This window comes from Triticum urartu, chromosome 3, assembly GCF_003073215.2.
Source record: "Triticum urartu cultivar G1812 chromosome 3, Tu2.1, whole genome shotgun sequence".
In the NCBI taxonomy this organism is placed as follows: domain Eukaryota; kingdom Viridiplantae; phylum Streptophyta; class Magnoliopsida; order Poales; family Poaceae; genus Triticum; species Triticum urartu.
Window position 1 is genome coordinate 677,003,869 of NC_053024.1, and position 23,252 is coordinate 677,027,120.

Consider the following 23,252-nt stretch of genomic DNA (forward strand, 5'->3'; position numbering starts at 1 on the left):
TGTCAGTTCCTTAGTGACCCAGGGTCATTTCGGACAAATTAGGTTGGGTTGCCAAGTGGCTATAAATAGCCCACCACCTACAACCATAAACGGTTGGCTGCTCAGATTGAAAGCACGGCTTTTGTCGTTTGAGATCAACCCACCTCGAAGCCTTTGAGAGAGAATTCCTTGCGAGGATAAAGACCTAACCACCAGAGCCAGAGAGAATTGGGCATCACTTAAGTCTTCTTGTCTGTGTGATCTGAATACTTATTACACTTGAGGACTGTGCATCCTCCAGGCGGTTAGGCGTCGCGTTCTGAGCTTCCAAGAGACATTGTGGATTGCCAGTGAACGAAGTCTGTGAAGGTTTGGGAGTCTACCTTGAAGACTAACCAGAGTGATTGGGCGAGGTCTATGTGACCTTAGCTCAAGGAGAATACGGTGAGGACTGGGTGTCCTGAGCTGCGTGTTCAGGACTGGGTGTCCGGGACTGTGTGTCCTAAGGTTTAAATACCTAGCCGCTCCAACCAGACGTACAGTTCTCACAGCAACTGGAACTGGTTCAACATATCATTGTCTTCAACGACTCACTGGTTTCATCTTCACTTCACTTTACTTACTGTTACTCCTTGTGAAGTCATTGTATGTTTGCTCTATCATTTGTCTTCACTGAGTGACTGCGTGTTCTGTTTGGCTTCACAATATCTTCCTACCTGATCCTTACTACCTAGCTGCTATTAGTCTTTGTGCTTTCACTTCATTGAATACTTGACTATGGTTTGCCTAGTGTAGTCTACCTTCCGCTGCATGGTAATAGGTTTAATTTTATCGTTTGTCTTCAAAACTCCCATGTTCTGAAGACTTCCATAAAAATCGCCTATTCACCCCCCCTCTAGTCGATATAACACACTTTCAAAAGGCATGTCATGAATCTACTAAATGTATAGAACAAAAGTCCCTTACTGATCATGAGCCAAAAAGGCACAGAAGATATGATGGCACCAATGTAAACATAGCAAGTTTTATTAACAGTTTCAGACTTAGCAGAAAACTGAGCATGGCATAAACAGAATTATGAAGCCATCTTTACGAGCTCAAATCACTCATCACAAAGGCTTTCATGACAAAACAAGCATACCTACAGCAAGATGACATGTTCATGAAGCTAACCATGGCAAGATCAAGTTCATAGAATGCATGGATCAATAGCAACAACCATGGCAAAATTGATTAACATGTAAACAATTTGCCAGGAACATTTTATAGCAAAAGTAGAGAAAGATTAAGACATGCTAGGGCACTCCATAATTGCAAACAAGGGCATGGATGGATAGAGCTTAACCACATGTACAAAACATCCTTAGTGAAGGTACTCAAAACAAGCACGGATCTCACTGCAGTATCATTTTACATGGCATAAAAATAACAGCAGAACAAAGACTTAGCAAAAACCTAAGTCCCTGAAATCAGTAATATCACGAAGGCTACTTTGCATGCTTGTGCTAGTCACCACATTGATCACAAAAATACATGGCAAACACCTGTGCAAAGATGGCATGGCATAGATCAAAACACATGTAGAGCTCATGCCCATACGAAGCACACATCAAATGTGACAAAAAATGACAAATCATCATAATCTGATAAGTAGCAGCAGTAAACATTTTATAGCACTCTTGCATCAATGATTTGGGCATCAAGATGGACTCAAACCAGCATTCCACAATGTAATGAATGATGGGCCTCGCGGGCCCGCTTCGGGCCCGGTGGGCTGGCGCCGGTGGGAGCGGCGCGGGGACAGGTGGCGGCGCGAGATTTGCCGGGCGGCGGCGGCGGACGTGTCCGGCCATCGGCGGACGCGTCCGGTGGCGGCGGGAGAGGCTAGACTAGGGTTTTGGACCGCGAATTTGGAGGAGGGGTGCACATATTTATAGCTAGGAGGAGGTAGGAGTGTCCAAATGGAGTGTAGTTTTTGCCCACACGATTGTGATCCGACGACGGAGGACATAGGAGTGGTTTGGATGGGTTGTTGGGCCGTTTTGGAGGGGTGTTGGGCTGCAACACACACGTGGCCTTTGTGGTTCCCCGGTTAACCATTGGAGTATCAAACGGACTCCAAATGGCACAAAATTTGACAGGCAGTCTACCGGTAGTGTACCAAGGCCGCTTGGCAAATCTCAGTCCATTCCGAGAATGCTTAACACCCACTCACGAAAAGAGGCAAGAGGGGTGCGCTGGTGCTCGTAGGAGTGTCGGATTGCAAAACGGACAACAGGGAAATGCTCGGATGCAAGAGACGAACACGTATGCAAATGAGATGCACATGATGACATGATATGAAATGCATGACATGAACAAAATGCAAAACAAAGACAAAAACCCAACCACGAAGGGAATTTCATATCTCATCTCAGGAAAAGGCAAGAGTCGGAGTTACAAATATGGAAAGTTGTATATGGGGCGTTACAACACTCCACCACTACGAGAGGATCTCGTCCCGAGATCTAGGATGGCACCAGAGGGAAAAGTAAGAGGAAGAGGAGAGGTAAAACTAAGTTTCTTCTTCGACAAATGAGTGAAACCACGAACCTTGAGAGGTTAAACCATTTCGAGAAAAGAATAGAACGGAGATGAACGAAGTTGAAAACACTCCGTTAGTAAAGAGGAACAAGTAAGAATAAATTCGAGCAGCACACCGGTTGAAAAGTGATACGAAACTTGATAAGATGAAAAGAACTTAAGCAGAGGGCACAACACTCCGGTTAAATGGATAAGCACGAAAAGAACACGATCCTCACAATTCGAGATGATGAGTGAAGAGAGCAACATCACAAAGACCCCGGAAGAAAGAATAGAAGATAGAATATTGGAAAGAAAGAAAGAATGGAGAAGAAAATGCCAACTTCTGCCACAAAAGAGCTTGAAAAGGCATCCTTAGGAGAAGGGTTGACCGGGGTTGTTGGAAAACCAACAACAAAAAGATTAAGCTTGTTGTGGGCTTATGGAAAACATCTCAAAACTGAGGTGAAATTCTGCCACTAACAGAAACGATAGATTGGATTGATATGAACAAGGAGACGAGAAACTTATTTCAGCGGGAGGATAAATGAAGAACTTGGGTCATTTATAAGCACCATAATTGGCAACAATCCTTAGGGCAAGCTTTAGGTGAAATATAACCCAAGATAATTCCCAGAAGAGAATGATGGGTTGAGAAGAGCTCATGCTCGTAGAAATTGATGGGTTTAACTATCTCATACTTGACAACTTGCGAATCATGAAACACGAAGGGAAATTGTCAAGAATGACATAACACCACTTCAAAAGATAAGATAGGAATAACTACACTTCGGAATGCAAGATGAAGAGTGCTTGAACTCCTTAGAACAAAACATGTGTTGAACACCATGTTTATTTGAGAGTATAGCTTGGCGGATCTTAACTTCGAGAGAAATCTTGAAGAACAAATGAAGAATGAAAAGAATCATTGATGAGCCACCATGTTGATCCTCCATGAAGAACTCCGGTAATAAAAGAATAATCAAACGAAAGGGAAAGTTGAAAAGAACTCCGGGAAAGAAAAGATGAAGCATCTCGAACCAAGAAATAAGACATGATGAACAACTCTGGAAAGAGAAAAGGAGATCACTTGGATGAAACAATAATAAGAATTACGTTATGCGTATCCTTCACCAATTTAAATTGATGACAAGCAATGGATTTGGAATACTACTTATACTCATAAAAGGATTAAGATAGATATAGCGCAAACTTGGGAAGGTCTCAACGAATCACCGGTAGGATTGAAACAACAAATAAATTGATATGATAATGAAGGAATAGAAATCTTGAACGAACCACCATACGAATTAGAAAGAGAATGAAGATACTTGAGAGAATTTAGATACATGAGAAAGATGAGATCACGAGCTTATTAGAGAATATTTGAATGATGCACCAGTAAGATTTGGAGAACGATAGCTGAAAGCTGAGAATGAATAAATCTGAGATGATGGCTCCGGAGAATCAAACTGAAAAGGCTCTCGAATTTCTCCGAATGGCTGAAAAGAATTCTCACAATGGAAAACAATTATGAGAGGATGTGATCAAGCTTGAACCATGAATCTTGAAGAGAATGGAGCAAGATATGGAGGAAAACTCTTCTTCGGTCTTCGAATGCAGAGAATGATGATGAGAAACACCACCATGAATTGTTGAGGTACTCCGGAATTATTAGAAGAGGAAAGGGTGAGCCAAAGATGAAAAGAATTTGAAAGTGATATTGGAGAAGGTAATTGACTGATGAAAATTCATTCTTACATCAAACTATAGAAGATTTGAGAATAGCTCTGAGAAAATATAAGAGTCAGGTAAGATCCTGGGAAAAGACCTGTGGGTTAGAGCCCACTAAAAAGAAACACCGTTGAACGATTTAAAAGATAGATTGCGTCGGTTGAATTAAATGGCTTGAAGCTTGAATGAATGCAGAGTGGAAACATGAATCTTCGAGATATCTTCAGCACTCCGGAACAATTGAATAGCAAGCAGGGAATGATTATGAGGTGCACCGGCATGAGAAGGCATTGTGAAATGAGGAAAGGGATAAGATTAACACCGAAATCTTGGATTGAATCCACCGGGGAAGAAAAAGAATGAAGAATGATAACTTGAGGCTTCCTTAGTATCTTCATGAGAATCACCAGGTAAGAACATTGAAGGAAAAGGATGAAGAGTCTTTGCATGAATGAAATTGATACTTGATTAAGAAAGGATAAAATGTAAATAGGAAAGGTGAAAATCACTTTGACTCTTAAATGAACTATAAGACAATAATAAAAGATAGGCCCTTCGTAGAGGGAAGCAGAGGTTGTCATGTGCTTTTATGGTTGGATGCACAAAATCTTAATGCGAAAGAACGTCACTTTATATTGCCACTTGTGATATGGACCTTTATTATGCAGTCTGTCACTTTTATTTCTTCCACATCACAAGATCGTATAAAGCTTATTTTCTCCGCACTAATAAATTATACATAATAGAGAGAAATTTTTATTGCTTGCAACAATGACAACTTACTTGAAGGATCTTACTCAATCCATAGGTAGATATGGTGGACTCTCATGGCAAAACTGGGTTTAAGGATATCTAGAAGCACAAGTAGTATCTCTACTTGGTGCAAAGAATTTGGCTAGCATGAGAGGGAAAGGCAAGCTCAACATGTTGGATGATCTATGACAATACAATTTATTCTAGATGTAAGAAAACATAACCCATTACATTGTCTTCCTTGTCCAACATCAACTCTTTAGCATGTCATATTTTAATGAGTGCTCACAATCAAAAAAGATTTCCAAGATAGTATATTTATATGTGAAAACCTCTCTTTCTTTATCACTTCCTATTAATTGCAACGATGACCAAAACTATGCTTGTCAACTCTCAACAACTTTTATTCATCATACTCTTTATATGTGAAGTCATTACTCTCCATAAGATCCATATGATCACTTTATTTCTTTTTATTTCTTCACTTTCATTTTATTCCCTCAAGATCATAGCAAGATAATCAAGTCCTTGACTCAACACTAATCTTTATTATATATAGCTCATGGACTCGATTACATAGAAGGATCATAAAGCAAAACTAAAAACTAGATCATACTAAAACTTCATTCTACTAGATCAAGATATTATCGAAAGGATCGAACTAAGAAAAACGCTAAAGGTATAAGTGTGATTGTCGGTGTCAAAACCGTCGGATCTCGGGTAGGGGGTCCCGAACTGTGCGTCTAAGGTGGATGGTAACAGGAGGCAGGGGACACGATGTTTTACCCAGGTTCGGGCCCTCTTGATAGAGGTAAAACCCTACGTCCTGCTTGATTGTTCTTGATGATATGAGTATTACAAGAGTAGATCTACCACGAGATCAGAGAGGCTAAACCCTAGAAGCTAGCCTATGGTATGATTGTCTGTTGTCCTACGGACTAAAACCCTCTGGTTATATAGACACCGGAGGGGGATAGGGTTACACAAGGTCGATTACAAAGGAGGAGATATCCATATCCGTATTGCCTAGCTTGCCTTCCATGCCAAGTAGAGTCCCATCCGGACACGAGATGAAGTCTTCAATCTTGTATCTTCGTGGTCCAACAGTCCCGCAAAAGGATATAGTCCGACCATCCGGAGACCCCCTAATCCAGGACTCCCTCAGTAGCCCCCGAACCAGGCTTCAATGACGTCAAGTCCGGCACGCAGTATTGTCTTCGGCATTGCAAGGCGGGTTCAAATCTTGAATGTTTGTTAAGTAGTGTCCGTACCCATAAATGTCGGACTTCTTGGCTTCTGCGCCCCATAAGGGCTATCTTCCATGCGCCGAATGAATACGAGGAGCCAGGGTGTTTTTACATTCACCCCCTAGCCAGATAAATAAATTGTCTATTAAAGGGATGGGGATTCCTAGATCCAATCCATACCATCCTCCCACGGCGAGAATCCATCAGAGCGTGCTTCAGAAAAATCCATTCCAACATGGCCGACCACCGCAGCTCCTCCTCTCGCCCCCATAGCCCTAAGCCCGGTGATTGGGAGAGATGCTCCGTCACACAAAGTCTATTAGTCGAACTGCAGACTCAGGGATTTCTCCCACGAGCGTATATGGTTCCCGTCCGAGCCGGGCTCGCCACCTACAATGGTGGGGAGCAAGCGGGGAGCTTCCCCAGCCCCTCTACGGGGGAGCGGGTGTGCCTTGTTCCTTACTTATTAAGGGGACTCGGATTTCCAATTCATCCGTTCCTCCGCGGGCTCCTGGAGTTTTACGGCCTCCAACTGCATAATTTCACCCCTGCTTCAATATTACACATCGCCGGCTACGTCGCCCTTTGCGTGTTATTCCTGGGCTGCGAGGCTCATTCCGAGCTGTGGAAGAGGTTATTTTGCCTCGTCCCTCGCACACAGAAGGGGTCACTTTATCAAGTGGGTGGAGCCGAAATATGGCGCATCGCCGAAACTGGATACCTGTCCAGTACTGCGAAGAAGACGTCCGAAGACTGGCCTTCGGAATGGTTTTATATGGAGGACGTCCCCCTTCCGGATCCTGTTCAGCGGTGAGGGAGTCCTGGATTAGGGGGTGTTCGGGTAGCTAGACTATACCTTCAGCCGGACTCCAGGACTATGAAGATACAAGATTGAAGACTTCGTCCCGTGTCCGGATGGGACTTTCCTTGGCATGGAAGGCAAGCTTGGCGATGCGAATATTCAAGATCTCCTACCATTGTAACCGACTTTCTGTAACCCTAACCCTCTCCGGTGTCTATATAAACCGGAGGGTTTTAGTCCGTAGGACAACTTCATCATACAACAATCATACCATAGGCTAGCTTCTAGGGTTTAGCCTCCTTGATCTCGTGGTAGATCTACTCTTGTAATACCCATATCATTAATATTAATCAAGCAGGACGTAGGGTTTTACCTCCATCAAGAGGGCCCGAACCTGGGTAAAACATCGTGTTCCTTGCCTCCTGTTACCATCCGGCCTAGAATCACAGTTCGGGACCCCCTACCCGAGATCCGCCGGTTTTGACACCGACATTGGTGCTTTCATTGAGAGTTCCTCTGTGTCGTTGCCTTTAGGCCCGATGGCTCCTTCAATCATCAACAACGACACAGTCCAGGGTGAGACTTTTCTCCCCGGACAGATCTTCGTCTTCGGTGGCTTCGCATTGCGGGCCAATTCGCTTGGCCACCTTGAGCAGATCGAAAGCTACGCCCCTGGCCATCAGGTCAGGTTTGGAAGCCTAAACTACACGGCTGACACCCGCGGGGACTTGATCTTTGATGGATTCGAGCCACAGCCAAGCGCGCCGCACTGTCTCAATGGGCATGATATAGCTCTGCCGCCGAACAGTGCCTTGGAGGCCGCACACGCACCGGTTCCGACCATTGATTCGGAGCCTACTGCGCCGATCGAGGATCAGTGGTTGGACGCTGCCTCAGGGGCTGCGATCTCAGAGCCGATCGAGCCAAACTCCAGCCCCGCACTCCGCATGGCCCCGTGATTCCTCCCTGAACTCCGAGCCCCCCACGCCCCTACCGATCGAATCCGATTGGGCACCGATAATGGAGTTCACCGCCGCAGACATCTTTCAGCACTCGCCCTTCGGCGACATCCTGAATTCGCTAAACTCTCTCTCTCTCTCTTTATCAAGAGAGCCCTGGCCAGACTACGGTCAGCAAGGATGGGATTCGGATGATGAAGAAATTCAAAACCCACCCACCACCCACTTCGTAGCCACAATCGACGACTTAACCGACATGCTCGACTTCGACTCCGAAGACATCGACGGTATGGACGACGATGCAGGAGACAACCAAGAACCAACGCATATAGGGCATCGGACAGCCACCTCATCTCACGATGTGTATATGGTGGATACCCCTAAAGGAAGCAACAACGAGGAAAACGGGGATGGAAAGAGGGATCGATCTCTCGAAAAATAATCAAAGCGTCGGCGTAAACGCCGACCCAAGCCCCGCCTCGATAAAGACCCAGCCATAGAGCAGGATGAGCCGGTAGAGGACGAGCATGCCTTAGAGCTACCGTCCCAACAGGACAACCCAGATAGAGAAACCAAACATCCCTCCCCCGGCGAAAATGGCCTTCCGGACGACCCTACGCCGGACAAGCCCACGAAGCAGAAGAACCTCCACAAACGGCTCGTTGCAACCGCATGCAGCTTGAAAAAGTAGAAGCGGAAGCTAAAAACTGCGGAAGATGCACTCAGGATCAGATGGAGTAAAGTAATCAATACCGCAGACAAATACGGCGACAGTCGCCGCACTAAAAGCTATCCGAAGAGAAAGCTACTGCCTGAATTCGACGAGGAAGCCTTAGAGCCCTCGCATTCCAAAAGTGAGAAAGCCACACGGTCGGATAGATGACCCCATGGCCAGCATAAAGCAGCAAGCAGCGCCGCACTTAAGCCGGCATGCGACCCACTTAAGGATTCGCATCATGGCCCAGCCAGGTCCATTTACGGGCCAAGAAAGCAAGCTCTTGTAAGCAATGCAATAAAGCCATTATCAGAATCCGGCACACCCAAATACAGGGGTGCCGCACACCCCCTATGTTTCACCGATGAGGTCCTAGATTATGAATTTCCAGCAGGATTCAAACCCGTAAACATAGAGGCATATGATGGAACAACAGACCCTGGAGTCAAGATCGAGGATTATATCCTCCACATACATATGGCTAGAGGAGATGACCTCCACGCCATAAAATACTTACCCCTCAAGCTTAAAGGGCCAGCCCGGCATTGGCCCAAAAGCCTTCCTGAAAACACAATCGGAAGTTGGGAAGAGCTCGAGGATGCTTTCCGAGCAAATTTTCAAGGGACCTATGTCCGCCCTCCGGATGCAGACGATCTTAGTCACATAACTCGACAGCTCGGAGAGTCAGCTCGGCAATTCTAGAATAGATTTCTTACTAAAAAGAATCAGATAGTCGACTGTCCGGACGCTGAAGCCTTAGCGGCTTTCAGGCATAATGTCCGAGACGAATGGCTCGCCAGACACCTCGGCCAAGAAAAGCCAAGAACAATGGCTGCACTAACAAACCTCATGAACCGCTTTTGCACAGGAGAGGACAGTTGGTTGGCAAGATGCAGCACTAGTGACCCAAGTACATCCGAAACTAGGGATGGAAACGAAAAATCGCGACGCAATAAGGACCGTCGCCGGACTAAAGAAAAAAGTCCGAAGAGCACAGCAGTCAATGCCGGATTCAAAAGCTCACGACAGAATCAGAAAAAGCCGCCGCTCCAAGATAACAGGGACGACCTATCCAGCCTAAACAAAATCTTGGATAGGATATGTCAAATACACAGCACTCCCGAAAAGCCTGCTAACCATACCCACAAAGATTGTTGGGTTTTCAAACAATCCGGCAGACTCAACGCCGAACACAAGGGGCTCGACACACCAAGCGAAGACGAGGACAAACCCCAAAAGCAGAGTACCAGGAAACAAAAGAATTTCCCACAAGAAGTAAAAACAGTAAACTTACTCCACATAACAAAACGTGCGGCGCCCATAAAGGTACGCGCCCCACGGCCTACCCCAAAGGAATCACGCCACTGGTTGTCAAAACCAATCATCTTCGATCATCTGGATTATTCTAGAAGTATCAGGAACCCATGCTGGACTACCCTGGTACTCGATCCAATAATTGGCGGACTCCAGTTTTCAAATGTCCTCATGGACGGTGGCAGCGGACTCAACCTGATATATCAGGACTCAATCCACCACATGGGGATCAACCCAAAAAGAATTCGCCACAGCAAAACCTCCTTTCAAGGAGTAATGCCAGGTCCGGACACCCATTGCATGGGTTTTCTCTGGCTCGAGGTTATTTTCGGCTGTGCCGATAACTTCCGTCGCGAAAAGCTAACTTTCCACATCGTCCCATTCTCAAGTCGCTACCAAGCACTACTGGGACGCGAAGCTTTCGCCCGCTTTAACGAATACCGCATTATGCATCTCTTACGCTTAAGATGCCCGGTCCACGCGGCATCATCTCCTTAAAGGGGAAGCAGTGAGAACACCTCCCCCAAGCGGAGGATTGTGCGGCCGCTTTAACAGCCCCACAATACAATGGCTTCACCAGCCAGAACATCGGAACAGGTAATTAAGACCACGGACACGGATAGACGAGCCCGGCGCAAAAGTATTGTTGATAAAGGCTTAGTGGCCATATATCCCTGCACTAGGGGCTTCACACGTATAAAATAAGAGACAATAAAGCTCATTTTTTCATATTTTACTTTACACTTTGTTTATTTCATATAACTTTTGTTCGGCACGCCCCTTTTTTCAACTTAGTTGCTCTCTTTTTACAGATGAACGTCGTGCTGCACCCGTCCAGGATACGGCACAACGGAGACACAGGCGCACACGTGCAGTAGGGACCCGTTCCAAGGATTCTTTTTAGATTAAGACCCTGCGTAAACCTCTTTTTACTGTCTCTTGTTGATACACATCCCCTGGTTCTATGACCAAGGAGGAGGCTGGCGTCTTGGCATGTGGCCACGTCAGAATTCTTGCGCGTACCTGGACACTAGGGGCTTATACCTCAGAGCGTTACCTCGCCCGCTCTCATAAAGACCGAATACCTTAGGGAGTGTTCGGCGTCGCGAGTTTGGCCTTATATGCATCAGCTCTGAGTCATGATTTTGGTCAAATGTTGGGTTGCCCGGCTCCTGTGTTCGGCCGCCTTACGTTCCGCTCTATCGGCTAAGGCGGAATCAGGAGAACTACTGCGATTCTGCCCTGGTTCGGCCAGGCGAGCACCTCAGTAGAGAAAGCCGAAAACCGACTGTCATGATATGGCGTGAGGCTGGTCAACCACTCGATGACTCTCCGGAATCTGTAGGATTCCTCTGCATTAACGAAGGGCCGTTTCCCGGCCAGGCACATACGCGCCCCGAATTCGGGCGAGCGCAGTCGCCACCAGGGGCTACCTAAACAGTCCCATTGTCAAGTTCCTATGGCTAAGTGAAAGTGTTAAAGCATTATAGTCCGGTTGCCTAGCTCGCTGCGCTATCACCTCCTTTATAGGACCAAGACGTTGGATTAAGTGTGAAAATGCGCCTTCTGCGAGCACCCCCGCACTATGTGCGTGGGGGCTGAAGCCAACGACTGCAATCTTTTAGATTTTGTATATATATCTCTTAAAATGGCCGCACAAGAGGTGTTCCAAATACTTGAAGGCACAAGTATAAAAGGCTACTACAATTAATAAAAATATTGCTTTATAATTACATATGCTATCAGACATAGCATCCTTCGAGCACTGCGCCTCTATTACACGAGCGCCTTCAAGGACTTCCTGAAAATAGTGCTCGGAGGGTACTCGGCTTTTGTCTGAATCTCGGGATGCAACAACGGTGGTCTCCATCTCCGCCCAGTATGTCTTGACATGGGCAAGAGCCATCCATGCGCCCTCTATGCATGCTGACCTCTTCATCGCATTGATACGTGGCACCGCGTCAAGGAATTGCTGCACCAAGCTGAAATAACTTTTCGGCTCCGATCTCCCCGGCCACAGATGACCCATGACGTACTTCATGGCGAGTCCGGACAATCTATTCAGTTTGGCCCATTGAGTCAGACGATCGTCCACTGCCAGTGGACGCTCTGGATTATGGAACTGCGACTAGAAAAGCCTTTCCACTTCGCGATCTTCTTGATCTCGAAAGTATTCGGTCGCATCAGCAGCACTCGCTGCCAAATCCGGATAGGTGTCCTCCGCACTCCACATCCGGTCCAACGGAGCAAACTTCGGATCGCAAAACTTCCTCCGCAGCATAAAGGGCTTTCCAGCCGCAATCTGTCCGGCCTGACGCAGCTCCTCCTTCGTAGCTCTCATCGCAGAGCGAGCGTCCTTGGCATCAGCAACGGCCTTCTCTAAGTCCGTCTGTCTCGCCCGGTCTTCTTTCTCAAGAAACTTGCAACGGTCAGCAGCACTTTTTAACTTCACGGCCATCTCGGCCATCTCCTTCTTGCTTCGGCAGTGAGCAACCTGTTTGGCTCTCATCTCTTCAAGGGCCTTCTTGGCAGCCGCATCACTTTTCCTGGCTTGTTCCTTAGCTCGGGCAAGTTCCGCCCGAAGACTCTCCACGGCGGCCGCACCATCTGCGTCAAGCACACACATTGTAAGATACTGGCATAAAGCTCCTCTTGCCAGATGCCGCCCGAGGAATTGCATACCTTGAGCCTCATCAAGCCGCTCGTTGACGAGCGCGATGTCGGCATCTGCCACGTCAAGTTGCCGCTTTAGTTCGGCAAAATCATCAGTTCGTCTCGATTCTGGACACTTCGCCACCTGTATACAAAGACGACATTTTAGACCTGGAACTATGATCCTCTGCACACCATCCATTTTGACAACGCATAGAGTCTCAGGGGCTACTATCTACACATGGCACATCTTGTTTATGCGCAACTGACAAAGAAGTACATTATCAAACGTACCTCAAAACCCATCAGCAAACTTCTGACGGCTTCATGCAATCCGCTTTCCGTGGACGAAATCCTTCCAATCACCTAACCATCAATGCACGGTGCTCCTCTGAGATAGAAGCTCGCCCCAACAGAATCATTAGCTCCTCCGACCGCGCATCGGACGGTGCCGGACTCGTCCTATGACCTCCATTGAAGGCCAAACGCGGAGAACCTCGGGGAGACATATGGCTACCTTCCACCCCTGCTGGATTCAGAGAAACCCTCCGCGACGACACCTCAGGGTCGCCTGCCTCGCCAGGCGGTACGGCAAGGGGAGGCATTCCACTCTCCATCATCTCTGGAAGAAGATCCCTCGAAGACGAGCTCTGCTTTGAAGGGCTGAGGTCCGAGCTACAAAGTAAAATTTCGGTTAATCTTCTCAGATAAAAAGCAAGGATTTCTCTCATCCCTCTAAAGGAAAATCTTTCTCTACTTACGGCTCGCTGGAGGGCTGATCCCTTTGAGGGCGTAGTTCGGCTGAGGATCTCCTCGACGTCGGACCCTCTGACGAGGACTTTTTCCCCCGCTTTGAGGCCATGGTCTCCGGGTCGTCAGAGGCGGCCCTCTTCTTCCCCTTAGGAGAGGAATTGTCGGTTCCTCCCTTCGGAGCAGCCTCCTTCGAGGAGGCCATAGTTTCCTTGACCTTCCCTCACTTCCCTCCAAAGGCACGATCTTCAACATCCTGACTAGCACGGGATCTAGCTTGGTCTCAGGAAGGGGAGCCGGACACCTGATCAGCTTTGCCTTCGCTATCCACTCCTGTTTAAAAGGACAACTCTTTTAGGGGCAAATTTATGACAATTTTACGGATAGCGAGTCCGGGCGCAAGGTTACTTACTTGAGTATCCGGGCGATTGCAGCTTAAACCTGCGTCCTTGGTCAAATCCGAACACATTGCTTGTGATCCGAAGAACATTTTATACATCTCCACGGGCGTTGCGCCCATAAAATGCTGGAGAGCTTGTGGTCCCTCCGGATTAAACTCCCATAGACGAAGGGAGCGACGTTTGCCGGGTAGTGTTCGGCGAATCAGCATGACCTGCGTCACCTTGACTAGATTGAGGTCTCCTTCTAAGAGATCCCTAATGCGGCCCTGCAACAAGGGCACGTCTTTGGATAACCCCCAATCTAATCCTTTGTTGACCCATGATGCTAGCCGTGGTGGGGGACCCGAGCGAAAGGCAGGAGGCGCCACCCACTTGGCGCTCCTGGGAGCGGTGATATAGAACCACTCTCGTTGCCACAAGCCGAGCTCCTCTTGAAAGGAGCCCTCGGGCCATGGATCATCAGCATTCTTACTTATGACAGCGCCTCCACACTCTGCGTGTCGTCCCTCGATCATCTTCGGCTCTACTCCAAAAGTCTTGAGCCATAATCCGAAGTGAGGAGTAACACGGAGGAATGCTTCACACACAACGATGAATGAGGAAATGTGGAGGATGGACTCCGGAGCTAAGTCATGAAATTCCAGCCCATAATAGAACATCAGCCCCCTCACGAAGGGGTCCATCGGGAAGCCTAACCCCCCGAAGGAAGTGAGACATGAACACTACGCTCTCACCGGGCTGGGGACTGGGAATAGCCTGCCATTGAGCAGGCAACCTATGCGAAATTTTGGTGGTCAAGAACTTAGCCTCTCTCAACTTTAGCACGTCCTCCTCCGTGACGGAGGAGGGGATCCATCGGCCTTGAAGGTCGGAATCGGACATTGTCGAAGGTCCGAAGCGCCTGGAATCTAGAGCCTAGGGTGTTGGAACTCAAGGCGACGGGCGAACTTGTTTTAAGATTGGAGAAAAGGAGTAAGGCCCTGGGCTCTTTATAAGAGGTTGAATACCAGGAGCCCTCCCCGTAACCGTTTGGGACTCGCCTTCAATCGAGAAGACATGCTAACGGGCACGATTGGGTTACCCACGTCTGTATTGATGAGAATCCCGTAAATAAAGGGGACACGATCTCTGCTTTGACAAGACGTGCCAAGGAAACCGCCTCGCAAAACACGCTGAGGTGGAAAAGTGAAAACGATTCGAATAAAGGCTTGGCCGTAGCGTGATGTCACGCTGCGGAATACGTCAGCAGATTAGATTTGTGTTAATATTATTCTCTCTGTGGCAATACGTGGAAACTTATTTTGCAGAGCCGGACACTACTATTGGTGTTTACAAACTTTTATGAAGAATTTGGAGGAGGAACCCGCCTTGCAATGCCGAAGACAATCTACCCGCCGGACTCGTCGTCATTAAAGCCTAGTTCAGGGGCTACTGAGGGAGTCCTGGATTAGGGGGTGTTCGGGTAGCCGGACTATACCTTCAGCCGGACTCCAGGACTATGAAGATACAAGATTGAAGACTTCGTCCCGTGTCCGGATGGGACTTTCCTTGGCATGGAAGGCAAGCTTGGCGATGCGGATATTCAAGATCTCCTACCATTGTAACCGACTTTGTGTAACCCTAACCCTCTCCGGTGTCTATATAAACCAGAGGGTTTTAGTCCGTAGGACAACTTCATCATACAACAATCATACCATAGGCTAGCTTCTAGGGTTTAGCCTCCTTGATCTCGTGGTAGATCTACTCTTGTAATACCCATATCATCAATATTAATCAAGCAGGACGTAGGGTTTTACCTCCATCAAGAGGGCCCGAACCTGGGTAAAACATCATGTTCCTTGCCTCCTGTTACCATCCGGCCTAGACGCACAGTTCGGGACCCCCTACCCGAGATCCGCCGGTTTTGACACCGACAGGCGGGGTCTTCCTGAGTTCAACAATGCTCCTCTGAAGAAACGTTGAAGCTGGCGCCCACAGAGCCCCCAGGAGGAAGACAACGGAGAGGTCCTTTACCTGATGAACCAGATTAAAGCGCTGGCTCAATCATGATTGACAGTAATCGAGGTTATGTCAATATGCATAATGTGGGGAGTGCAGCCACTTCAATATCGAGGGCACCCTCTGTGCTGTTTTAACGGGGAAGATGATGCCACCCATTGTGGGCGTAAGGGACCGGACTCCGCTGCTGCTTTAGCAACAATTCTGTCTGAGTTGTTCAAGGGAGAGGATGAGGAGTTCATCCACATCAAGCCACGAGATGGATTTTCCTTGTACAACTCTCCAAGCTGGGTGAGTTATATCTCCTTACTCCCATTCTTCCCGCATTTTTTGTCGTAGGTACTTACCTTGCCATTTTACGGCAGGAACTGTGAAAAGCTATAAGGGAGGTCAACAGCCCATCTCCACAACCAGAGGACCCTGATCGAGCCCTCGGTCCCGGACTCGAAGAAGATCCGGACATATTCGTGGAGCTGATAGACAAGCAATTCTATCAACTGAGCTGTGATGACGCCATGGTGGCCATTACGGCCGACTATCCCGGACTGCACCCAGCGTCGCACGTAAGAAAAACTAAAATCCCAACTCCAAAAACTAGGATCCCCTTTTAGACACTTCACCTACCATATACATATGGTGTTTTACAGGGAAGGCATTCGGGACGCCGTGCCGAACCCGCAGCAACTCGCCAACAAGAGGCACCAAGGCTGGGTAGGCCAAAAAGGAAGGCGGTCAGGACGGAGACGCCAGCGCAGAGGTATGAAAGAAAAAAACCCGCTCCGTGGTTGTCGTCTTTCTCAAAATGTAATGACGTCCATGTTTCTTTAATAGAAAAAACGCTCGCTGGAATATGTCCGGAGAGGCTGCCGATCACGCTTCCACCAGTCGGGCTCCAGGGCCGGACATAGAGGCGGAAGCCGGATACTCCTCCTACAGAGGATGCAGATAGACTGTCCGCTACAAATTCAGAAGTGGAGAGCGTCGTGAATCATAGGCGTCGCTGGGCCGTACTCCGTGACGCTTGCTTCTCACCAGAGGCATTCGATGCCTTCAATTCTGGAGACGTGTACCTCTGTGCTGCTCAAAATAGTCTAGCTAGAGCCACGGACCACTATGTAAGGGATGTACGGGTAAGTAAATCTGACGATTATATGTATCAATAGCCCCTGAGACTTGAAACAGTTGACGCAACTGATTTAAGGATCAATATTTGTGCAGGTTCTTACGGAGAAGAATTCCCAACTGTCTCAAGAGCTGGACGAGTGCAAGGCCAGCTGGAAGCCGCTGTTGCCGCATTGAAGGAGTCCAAAAAAGGTCCCCCTGGTAACTCCTTTGTCTATTGAAAAGAATATCAGTACCAGGTAGTATGCGGCGTATATGCACACCTAAGAATAGATGTTGCAGGTGTCCCCTGAGTGAATCCAGGGGCCGTGGAGGCGGATACGGCACGTGATGATCGACAGCGAAACACTGGCGAGCGCGTGCTGACATGAGTCAGGCAGGAGAAAAATGATCTCCAAGATGCCAATATCCGGCTGGGCGTGGAACTGAAGGACGTCTGAGCCCAGCTTGTAGACTCCGAGAAGGAGAATAAACGGCTTCAGCGCGGCATTTTTAGTAAGTGCTTGAACGAACTTTTTAAAGGAGTTCGCGAAGAAGCATGCTAACAGCATTATATCTGCAGGTATGCTGACGGGTCGTCCCGTGGAGGAGATGCCCAGGTCCTCGGGTGATCTTCTGTCAGAGCTCTCACAACTGCACGAACAAGTTCGGCAGGTGATGCAGAGTATTGCCCAAGCCTTGTGGCCGTCCGCGTCCCCGCCAGGAGGCATGGGGGAGCTTATAGAGAAGCTGAAGGGAGCACGACGGTGCTTCCAGTTATGGAAGATATCAGCCTACCAACAAGGTGCACGAGAAGCCTGGGCTATGGTGAAGACACGATACACCAAGGCTGACCCAAACCACATGGCCGAGGTCGGACCTGTGGGGCCCGATGGGAAAGAGATCCCTGTCAGTTTAGTGTATGATCAAGTAGAGTTAGCCGCCAAGTATTCCCAACAGGATTGTAGGCTAGACAGCCTGTTGGATGGCATAGAAGAAGAATTTAATCAGTCTTAGTGACTGTGTACTTCAAGTGACATATGTAATGTCCCTAGCCGGATTGTAAATCATTTGTCATGGTGGACCATTTCACTTCGACCTCTGGACACGATAGTCCGGAGTGTATCCGAATACCCACTCAGTTATATAAAAACCGGGGTATGCATGGAAACCAGGCGTAGGGGTCATAAGTGCTTGAACAGACAAGTACCCAACTAGCTATGTTATATTACATGGGTAGTAAGAAACATCTTCCAGGGAGAATAGTTCCGTTAAGGGTTCCTTTCCCTGGGTACGCATGCCCTAATGTGCATGTCCGAACTGCGAGACGCAGGTTAAAAACATCTGGGGGCGTGTAGTAATTTAAATGAAAGTCATCTTTTATTCACCGACCGAATATTCTCTTAAGAACGCTAGCTTTCGGCTTCACCCAGTCTGAGGTACACATCCGGCTGACCCGGCAGTAACAATCGCAAAGGTGCTCCCCTTATGCCCTAGCCAAATTAACGGGAACGTAGGGCATAAACACAAGAGCCAGGCAACCCAGCTTGGCAAAAACTTAAGTCATATTGATGCATATAATGGCGAAAAAGGGTACATGCGGAAGAATAACACATGTGCGGGGCATGAAGCCCAGAAAAATAATTAGATTAAGCTTCTGTATAGGAATCCCCCAGGTATATTGAGCGTGTTTAGCGCGTCGAGATTGTGTAACCAAGACACAGGTTTAGCCCTTTAGGGATTTCAAGAGAAAAGAAAGAAAGAGGAAAAAAACAGATGTGCAGAAAATTCATGGAGGTAAGGAGACGAACATAGAGTCCGGCGCTAGGTGTAGAATCTTCGGAGTCTGGCTGCGTTCCCTGGGTTTGGCTCGAGTCGATTATTCGATGCATCCGGCAGACAGTACGCTCCACCGGTCAGAACCTGGTCGATAATGAAGGGACCTTCCCATTTGGGCTTGAGCTTGTTCTTTTTCTTCTCTGGCAGGCGCAGAACTAGTTCACCAACGTTATAGATTTTGGTCCGCACTTCTCTGATTTGATACCTTCGAGCCTGTTGTTGATAGAATGCGGAACGGGATTTTGCCATGTCGCGCTCCTCCTCCAGGGCATCCAAACTGTCCTGCCGATCGAGCTCGGCCTCTCTTTCTTCGTACATGCGCACTCGAGGTGAGTCATGAATTATGTCGCAAGGTAGCACCGCCTCAGCGCCGTACACCATAAAAAACGATGTGTATCTGGTAGTACGATTCGGCGTGGTCCGCAGCCCCCATAGTACGGAGTCGAGCTCCTCTACCCAATGGGTGTCTGATTCCGTTAAGGACCTGACTAATCTGGGTTTAATAGCACTCATGATAAGACCATTCGCTCGTTCGACTTGACCGCTAGTTTGCGGATGATAGACAGAAGCATAATCGAGCTTGATGCCCATGTTGCTGCACCAAAGTTTCACCTCGTCGGCTGTAAATTTTGTGCCGTTGTTAGTGATGATGCTGTGGGGAACGCCATAATGGTGTACAACCCCGGATATGAAGTCTATCACCGGTCCGGATTCAGCCGTTTTGACAGGTTTGACTTCTATCCATTTGGTGAATTTATCCACCATGACCAGTAAGTATTTTCTCTTATGGGTTCCCTCCTTGAGGGGTCCGACCATATCGAGCCCCGAGACCACAAAGGGCCAAGTAATGGGGATGGTTTGGAGGGCGGTAGGTGGCATGTGGCTTTGGTTTGCAAAAAGCTGGCAACCAACACAATGTTGAACCAGATGCTGTGCATCTGCCCGGGCCGTCAGCCAATAAAAACCTGTACGAAAGGCCTTACTTACAAGGGCCCGGGCTGCTGCGTGGTGGCCGCCGAGTCCGGCATGGATTTCTGCCAACACCCTCCGCCCTTCCTCTTCGGAGATGCACCTTTGAAGGACTCCAATTGTGCTTTTCTTATAGAGCTCTCCCTCATGGACCTTGTAGGCTTTAGATCGCCGCACTATGCAGCGAGCCTCATTTTGGTCCTCGGATAATTCCTGTCTAGTTAGGTAGGCCAGGAATGGTTCTGTCCACGGGGCGATGACGACCATTATCACGTGGGCTGAAGGTGTTATTTTGGTGGCAGAGCCTTCAATTGTGTCAGAGTATTCGATATCTGGGGTTGTGGCCGGGTCCGGACTAATTTTGCCGGTGTCCCCTTCCCATACCATACCACGGATGGTTTAAACAGTCTTTCCAGGAAGATGTTTGGTGGGACAGGGTCGCGTTTAGCGCCGATACGAGCTAGGATGTCCGCTGCCTGGTTGTTTTCCCGAGCCACGTGGTGGAATTCCAGCCCCTCGAACCGGGCTGACATTTTGAGGATGGCGTTGCGATATGCCGCCATTTTCAGATCCCTGGCATATAAGTCTCCATTTATTTGGGATATTGCGAGGTTCGAGTCCCCACGCACCTCTAGGCATTGGATGCCCATGGAGACTGCCATCTGGAGGCCGTGTAGTAGGGCCTTGTATTCGGCTACGTTATTGGAGTCCGTATATAGTATTTGGAGCACGTATTTCACCGTGTCTCCGGTGGGGGAAGTCAGGACGATGCCAGCCCCTAGACTAGCTAGCATTTTAGAGGCGTCGAAGTGCATGATCCAATTGGAGTATGCGCCGTACTCTTTAGGGAGTTCGGCTTCTGTCGATTCGGCTACGAAATCGGCCAGTACTTGCGACTTAATGGCTCGTCGTGGCTTATATGTTATGTCGAACGGGAGGAGCTCAATGGCCCATTTGGCAATCCGGCCCGTGGCATCACGGTTGTTTATTATGTCATTGAGTGGTACTTCGGATGCCACCGTGATCGAACACTCTTGAAAGTAGTGTCGTAATTTCTGGGATGCCATAAATACCGCGTATGCTATCTTTTGGTAATGTGGGTACCATGATTTGCATTGAGTGAGGACGGTGGATACATAATATACCGGCTTTTGAAGCGGGAATTTATGTCCGTCCGTCTCTCGTTCGACGACGAGCACTGCGCTTACAACTTGGTGGGTTGCTGCTATATATAATATCATTGGTTCGCCAACAGTTGGCGCGGCCAGGATTGGGTTGGTGGCCAGGATGGCTTTGATTTCTTCCAGTCCGACCGTGGATGCGTCCGTCCACTTGAAGTGTTCGGTGCGCCTAAGAAGGCGATAAAGGGGAAGTGCCTTTTATCCTAATCGGGAGATAAAGCGGGTTAAAGCCGCCACGCATCCAGTCAATTTCTGGATTTGCTTGAGGTTAGTTGGGATAGCCAACTATAACAGGGCTCGGATTTTAGCCGGGTTTGCTTCAATTCCTCTACTGGAGACGATGAAGCCCAGGAGCTTTCCGGCGGGAACACCGAAGACGCATTTTTCCGGATTGAGCTTAATGTCGTATGTTCGGAGATTGGTGAACGTGAGCCTCAAGTCGTCTATTAAAGAGTCGACATGTCTGGTTTTAATGAACACATCGTCTACGTATGCCTCCACAGTCTTGCCGATCTGCCTTTCCAGACATGTCTGGATCATGTGCTGATATGTTGCGCCGGCGTTTTTGATCCCAAAGGGCATTGTGTTAAAGCAGAAGGGGTCGTATGGTGTTATAAATGTTGTTGTGGCTTGATCATACTCCGCCATCTTAATCTGGTAGTAACCGGAGTATGCATCGAGGAATGACAATGATTCGTGTCCTGCGGTAGCATTGATGATTTGATCGATGCGAGGGAGTGGGAAGGGTTCCTTTGGGCAGGCCTTGTTAAGGTCTTTGAAGTCGACACATAGGCGCCAGGATTTGTCCTTCTTTGGTACCATCACCAGGTTTGCTAGCCAATCCGGATGTTTTATTTCTTTCATGAATCCGGCTTCCAGTAGCTTGGCCAGCTCCTCTCCCATGGCTTGTCGCTTAGGTTCAGAGAAACATCGAAGAGTCTGAAGGATGACCGGCTTGAATCCTTTTAGAATATTAAGGCTATGCTCGGCCAATCTGCGTGGTATTCCTGGCATGTCTGAAGGATGCCAGGCGAATATGTCCCAATTCTCGCACAGAAACTCTCGTAGTGCGGTGTCCATGGCGGGGTCTAATTGTGACCCAATGGATGCTGTTTTTGTAGGGTCAATTGGATGGACTTGGGATTTAACTATTTTGTCCGCAGGTTTAAAGGAGGTGGACTTGGATCTTTTGTCTAGTATCACATCGTCCGTGTACACCGTGGAGCGCAGCGCGGTTAACTCCTCCGCCACAAGGGCTTCGGATAATGCCTCGAGGGATAGCGCAGCTGTTTTGTTCTCGGTGCGGAGTGCTATGTCCGGATCACTAGCTAGAGTGATAATTCCCTTGGGTCCGGGAATTTTGAGCTTCATGTACCCGTAATGGGGTATGGCTTGAAAAATCGTGAATGCCTCCCGCCCCAGAAGGGCGTGGTATCCGCTACTGAACGGGGCCACTTGGAATGTAATTTCTTCGGACCTGTAATTCTCCGGAGTGCCGAATACCACATCAAGTGTGATTTTCCCAGCGCAACGTGCCTCTCGACTAGGGATGATTCCTCGGAAGGTCGTACTGCTTTGTTCAATATGGTTGCTGTCTATGTCCATGTTTTGGAGAGTTTCCTCATAGATGAGGTTACTCCGCTGCCGCCATCCATGAGCACCTTAGTGAGCCGAAAGCCGTCCACAATTGGGCTGAGGACCAAAGCGGCTGGTTCTCGGGCTGCTCGGAATTTAGGTTCATCACTAGCGTTGAAGGTGATAGTCGTGTCGCTCCATGGATTTATTGCTGCCACGTGGCAGACTTCGGCAAGGCCGCAGAGTGCTCGCTTACGCCTATTATTTGAGGCGAAGGTCTCGAAGACCGTTAATACTATGTTGTTATCCATGGGGAGGTGCTCTGAGGTATTTTGGGTGAGAAGATCCTCACCGCTTTTGGCCACCTGCCAGAGTACCCAACATGCTCTAGGGCTGTGTGTTGATATGGTATCCGCTGTACTATGGATTTTGCAGGGCCCGTTGAGCCATCGCTCCAATACGGTTCCACACCCTTTAGTGGGCTTTTGCTTCTTTGTAATTGAGTCAGGCGACTTATAAGAGTGCGCCCTTTATTTCGGACTAGGGGTTTTGTCAGAGCTGGATTGTCCCAAAATTGCGTTTTGGTTTTCCAGGCACTTTCCATCACACAGTATTTCCATACTATGTCTGCCAAGTCAGCGAAGTGTGCTACGTCATGGAGACTTATGGCGTTAAGGACTCCCTTTTCCATGCAATTGTTGCAAAAGAACGAAATTGCATC